Here is a 6573-nt window from a genome sequence, read left to right as displayed (position 1 = left end):
GCAGCTAGATCTCCTGCAGCAGGAATCCAGCATCATCCTTGTGACTGCTGCTACTATGGAAGAGAAGAAATGAAACAAATAATGTTTTGTCCATCACACAAACAACCATTTTATGACTATGTAAACAAAAGTATGTACAATGGTTTTTAAAAGAGAAGAGCACATAAGCAGGTAAAACCACAATGGATTTATGAAACTGAAATGAAATGTTGTTCAGCCAGCAGAAGACAAGGCTCCTTATAGCTGCTTATAGCAGCCCTCCATTACCTAAAGGGGGCTACAGGAGAGCAGGGAGACAGACTTTTTACATGGATGGGTAGTGGTAGGACAAGAAGGAATGACTTTAAACTGAAAGAGAGCAGGTTGAGATTAGGTATTACAAAAAAAATTTTTACTGTGAGAGTGGTGAGGCTCTGGAACAAGTTGCCCAGAGAAGCTGTGGATGCCCCATCCCTGGAAGTGTTCAAGCCCAGAATGGATGCGGCTTTGAGCAAACTGGTCTAGTGGAAGGTGTCTCTGCCCATGGCAGGGGGACTGGAAATAAATGATCTTTAAGGTTCTTTCCAACACAAGCTATTCTATGAAACATTTTGCTCTTGCTCTGACAGTGCTAAAAAGCAAAAGTAGCCACCACCCATATGTCTCATAACAAAACTTCTTCTCTGTGAAAGGCAGTTCCACCAGCCCACCGAAGCCACATGCTACAAATGATAACTGAGATGCCAACAAACTATGAAAGTGTTGGCCAAATGAGAACCAAAAAAACCACCTCAGATGTGAAACTTCAAAACTGCAGATAAGGTAGGTTCTTTCTTAATAGAAAGCTTTTACCAGCCAGGGCTGGGAAGTCCTACAGACCAGAAGGCTGCCATACACTAAGGGTGGGTAGTGTAGCTACAATTCTGTTTTGCTAAGAGTGCTCTGAGAGGATACTAACTCCTACATCTGACGTTGCTGACACCAGGCTGGCTTGGGAGTGCTGGCATGGTGGTAGTAGTTCTGGTAACACACAGGTTTCCCCAAAAGGTTTTTCATATTTCTGGCACAACTCTGGAGATGTTTTATTATGGGTAGTTATGGTTTCATGCCACTAACTTAACAGCTGGCAAAATTTAGACTGAAAAGTCACTGATTTTGATTTTAATCTGGCAGAAAAGATACTTTTAAAAATGTAGAGGAAGCTATTCTGGACTGCACCTACACTTTCCTTTAAGAGCAGCTGAATAGATCAATAGTTTTTTTTAAATGAGTCAAGGCCAATTTTTAGCTAGGAGAAAATTGACTGGAATCACGAATCAAGCTTTTTTAGGGTGTGTACATTTTAAGCTTCCTTAGCCTATTTTAAACATTTTAACAAATTCTGGTTCTTTGTAGTTGCATTAACTTGATAACTAATAGCAAAACAAAATAAGAAATTCTGAGGAAAAAAAGCTAATACTTCAGGTAAAGAGTGGGAGAGATTTAAAGTAAATGAAACAATGTGCTAAGCCTGGTCTTTCCACATCTTCACCAGCAATGAGATTAGATCTGTCAAACTAGCATAACTAGCTGCCTTGTAAAGGCAAACAACAGAAATGGTTATCCCGTATATTTGAAACAAAGGAAGATTTAATTCTCATTTTAGCAAAATGAATAGATGAATAACAGGGTGATCTTAGCTATCAAATGATTAAAGGAAAAAATATTCATCTTTATTTTGAGAGGAAAATCAGAGGAGACTTACATAAAGTGATCTTAATTCTGAAAGAAAGAGAGTTAATGTCAGGCATGTCATCATGGAGATAAACTGAAATTAAGCAAGTCTGGGAGGAAGAGGGATTCAGATGTTTATTTCACTTACATCACTTGGGGAATATATACACATACATTGTGAGAAGGAGTGAGGGAAAATCTTATCCCTACAGCTTTGTACTTGCTTTCTTCAACTGTTCTGACAGATTTAACTACATTTGACGGTGTTCATTATAGCGGGTTCCTATGTTTTTCTTGAAAATAGGTAGGCAAGTAGAAGGGAAAGGCTTGAGACAGCACCAGTGAAAAACAATGAACACAATGACCCTTTTTTAGAGGAAGAAAGAGAAAGGTGAGAAGAGTAAGAGCAAATGATCCATTTCTTCCTTTTATATATATATATATACAGTAGAGAGAAAAAACTCTTTGTATGTACCCTGATATAGAATATCCATCAGCCATATATATATTTGTATGTACATTAATTTTATTCATTAGCATAAATGCTCCAATTTGGGGGGAAGATTTGCAGATTGGAGCCTCATTTACATGCAGAGTTCCTCAGCATTTAGCAGTTCCTAGTTAAGTTTTGTGTATATCACATCAATAAATGACTGAATGAACTGCAGTGTAGAAAAAAGCAGTTACAGGCTGTAGAAAGATTAATTATACGAAAAGATTGAATGACCTGGGGTGATTTAATACAGACAAGCAAAGATCCAGGAGAGACACTTTAACATGATGGATTGTTGCAAGAGGAAGGTAGAAATATTTTCACATCTCCAGAAAACAGAATGAGAAATTATGCAAGAGATACTCAAAGATCAGAAAGTGGAAAACATTTTTAATTATAAGGTACTAAAGCACTGACACTAGGTCCTTGGTACTGAAGCCTATAAACGTGGCCACACAAACACAGTTTCTTGCAAGACTAAAAGACATAAGGTATTTTTTGTTGTTCCTTTTCCCTCTGGGCTTTATGGGGAAAAAATCTCCCAGGAAATATAATATTTCTAGCAGGTCGATTCTCCAGGCAGAGCTGTGCTGGGAAAGGAGGAGTTGAGGTTTACTCTATATCATTTTGTGTCCATTTCTGGTCCAATAATTAAATAAACAAAAGTATGAAAGCATGCCAGGAAAAGCAAATCACAGATTTCCGTGTATTTGAAAAGGGAGCATTTTCAGTCCTGATGTGCTCAGTGGAAGAGTAAAGTTATGACTGAAATGCACCTGGTAATTTTTCTTTATGGTGGAAATAATTTGGTGCAAAGAATTTGGAGCATATACTTCTACCCTGACCTATGTCAAAGGCAGTGGAATAGGAACACATACAGATACATATGTTGGAGACAGAGCCAAGAGACATCCTGATCTAGGATCTGTCTGCACATAACAGTTTTATATTTGCATCTGGGGAAGTTTGAATAAGTATGGCAGAAAGTTTAAGTGCAAGACATCCTGGTCACTACATACACATATATAACAGCATTGGTTACAAACCAAGGAACACTTCCTTGAACATACACTTGCATGGAGAGCTGAGAAAAGGCTCATCAGAAAAGTTAGATGTGTTGGGTTTTAATTTTCATCCGACAGAAAACATGAAAATTACTTCTAATCCTTTGTGCATCTCTTCTACAGATGACACCCTTCTACCTTTGTAGTGGAGTAGTCAAGTAATTGTCAAGTGTAGTCAGGTGAGCTGTACAGCAAAAAACATAGGTTTGGTGTTGAATAAAGTAGGTGTTAGGTGATAGCCTCAAATATCCATATGATCAGGAAGTTCAAGGGACTGACAATGTGTACTAAAAAAAACAAACAGGGAGTAGGAAAAAGGGGAAGAAGTCTAAAGGTTAAAAGATGACAAACACGTCCTTATGAACAGCAGCTTCCAAATCACCTGTGTGACTATGCAGTGGAGAATGTATGTTAAAAATTGTGAAATAAGTTAATGGCCAGCAGTAGGCTTAATTATGTTATTTATTTCGAGTCTAGTTTATCAACATTTTCATGCCTATAGAATATGCACTGAAAACTAGGGGGGGAAGCCAGTTATGAAGCATGTACAGCCCAAATAGTATTCTCTGAACTTGATTTCTGTTGTCTTTTTAGTTCATCCCAGACAGTCGTGGGAACCCTCATATCTGACTGACGTACTTCCTAAACCTCACTGCACACATCCCCTTGATAATGCATCCCCTTGATAATGATTTTTTCCCTGCGCACAATTAATATCTAAATATATGATATGTTTGCAGTATCACTGTGGATACGTGCACTCAGATTCCAAATTGTTGAATTACCCATTGCCACTGCCAGGAAGAATGTTCTTTTCTCTCTGTTGGTTAAAACACACTTCGCTCCATATTAGATTCAGGCTTGCCCAGGCAATCGATACATTTAGAGCTCCAGGATTAATCCATGTAATTCACATTTAAGCCAGGAAGTTGCCAAACTGGCACAGTGAAGACCTTCCACACAGCACTCACATTATTCTTTGCATCCAGCTGCATCCTCTTGTTTGAGGTAAACCTCTATGCTTTCAGAAAATTATTCTGAGTATCCTGAGGTTGTGAAAATGCATGAAGAAAGGCATGTGGCTGAATGCAAATAAACCCCCAAATCCTCAAATGGCATTTTAGTCTCCAGACTTTGTATTCTCCAGGTTGCTATTTTTAAAATGTCACTAGACACTTTTGATTTCCTAACTTGTATAAGTGTGATGGTAGTGTGATAACTTTTATGGCAGTGTCTAGGAGTGCTGGCTTTGTTTCTTGTTAGAAGAATAATATGTTAGTTCTGTCATTTGTGTGTGGAGAAAGGAAATAAGGTAGTGAGGACACTGCAGAAAAAAGTTTCACTGTGATTTGTTATAGGAAAAGAGTAGGAGTAACAAAAGGAGAGAAAAGCAGAAACAACAGAAAGATTGAAAGAATGCTTGTGTGTGTGTGTATAATACAGTTGAGTGTACTGTAGAAGGAATACAAGCACAGTCAAACTTTGTGTCTTTCATTTTGACAGAAAAGTGAGAATGCAACAGTGGAGACAGAGCAACCTTTCCAGGGTGTGAATGAGCACTGGTCTAACTTCAAATATCCCAGCCATAAGTTGGTTATGTGTTCTAGTCTGGGTCCATTGCACCTTGTGTACTCATGAACCCACAATTACAGTCGCTAGGTAGAGTTAAGAATTTTCACCATTTCATGCTAAAATGTAGCTCTTTTAAAAGGCCCCCTCAAACTCCTGTCAGTTCACCCTGCTAGATGTTTATGGAAGTTTTGCTTTCTAATAATTTGCAGTTTATAAATCATTCTGTGATACTGAGGAAAACAAAAGAGGGGAGTGTGTTTCAGCAAAAGGAAACAGAATTGTGTCTCTGTTTACAAATTCTCTAGCTGAGATGCTCTTGCATCTGTATACTTTGAAAAGGCCTATTAATTATTAAAGAAATAAAAAGGAAAAAAAACTCTTTGAAGGCCTTTTAAATGCTGATACCACCTCTGACTTTGGAAATCCCTGAGTCAAAATCCTAGGGAGAATGTAGCTGAGAAATACCTTGTGTCCTGCTATTATACCTTCCCTCATCACCTGCAGTTGGCCACTTTCAGAGAGGGATTTGTGCTTTGACTGGTACAGATGCACTAATCTAGCCAAGAATTATTATGTTCAAATCACGGCTGTGACTTTTTGCTATGTTTATGGGAGGCCAGTCACATCTGGACAAGTTACATACCTTCAGTCACATCTGAATAAGTTACAGACCAGAAGTATTTTGAAGGCTGGTGATTAAAATTCTCTTAAAAGTTCATTAGCACTGAACATGATCTATCCCTAAAGTTTGTACATTTTGACTAGACCAAACCTGCTTTGCTCTGTTCAGGTATGAAAGAGGATTTCCTCTTCAGTTCCTCCTCGCTCTACCTCAGTTGTACCTCAGTTGTACCTCCTCGCTGTACCTGGAATGTGAAGACAGTAACACCACTTACCTCAGAGGCAATTGCATATCATGGGCTAACGTGACAGCTCAAAGGTAGGCTTGCTTGGGAGTGTAGGTGAGGTCATGCAAGGTAGCTAAAGGAAGAAACTATGTACCCTGTGTACCTTCATTTACCATGGAACATGCAGGAATGTGAGCAGATAGCACAGCTGTTTCACCTTAGGTTTTTCTGCAGTAACCAATTTCTCTGCCCATGCAGAGTCAGGAAAAGACATAGACAACAGTCGTAAAAATTTATGGGGCAAGTTCATACCATTTTATTCAGTGATGCATTTAACTGATGAGTGGCATGAGGCCACATACTGAATGCTGAGAATGAATAAAAGTTTAAGTGGCAACTCATCCAGTGACCATCAAATTGTTTTCCAATCCTTGATATTTGGTATAATTTCAATATACTGCATGAAGCAAAGACCTTAGTCCAGATATGTAGTGATGTAATAATATTATGACACATATGAAAAAGAAGGTTGAATTACGATAACATGACCAATATTTATTTTTGTTGCTATATTGTGCAATTTTTATGTTTTCCAGCACATTTTATGATAGAAACTAACTGCCAAAGCCCTAATTCAACATATTTAGAGATTAATTAACTTTCTAAGTACAAGTAATGTGACCATGTATCTGTTTTGCCTGTGCTACCTAACATCCCTTCGTGAACAACAAAAAATCTGTGAATCACCTCAGTGGGAAATGGTAATTTTAAAAAAGAAATAATTTCGTAAATTGCAAAACCTGTCTTTTTTTAATTAAAAAAAAAAAATCAAACTTGAAGCCCCAATTGTTTTCTTGCAATGAGTTTTGTGGAAGTGATTTAATCTTGCTGTGAAATAGTTATT

Source organism: Manacus candei, unplaced genomic scaffold (assembly GCF_025592945.1).
Source record: "Manacus candei isolate 608988 ecotype Guabito, Panama unplaced genomic scaffold, ASM2559294v1 h1tg000067l, whole genome shotgun sequence".
Lineage (NCBI taxonomy): Eukaryota > Metazoa > Chordata > Aves > Passeriformes > Pipridae > Manacus > Manacus candei.
This window is presented reverse-complemented; position numbering follows the sequence as displayed.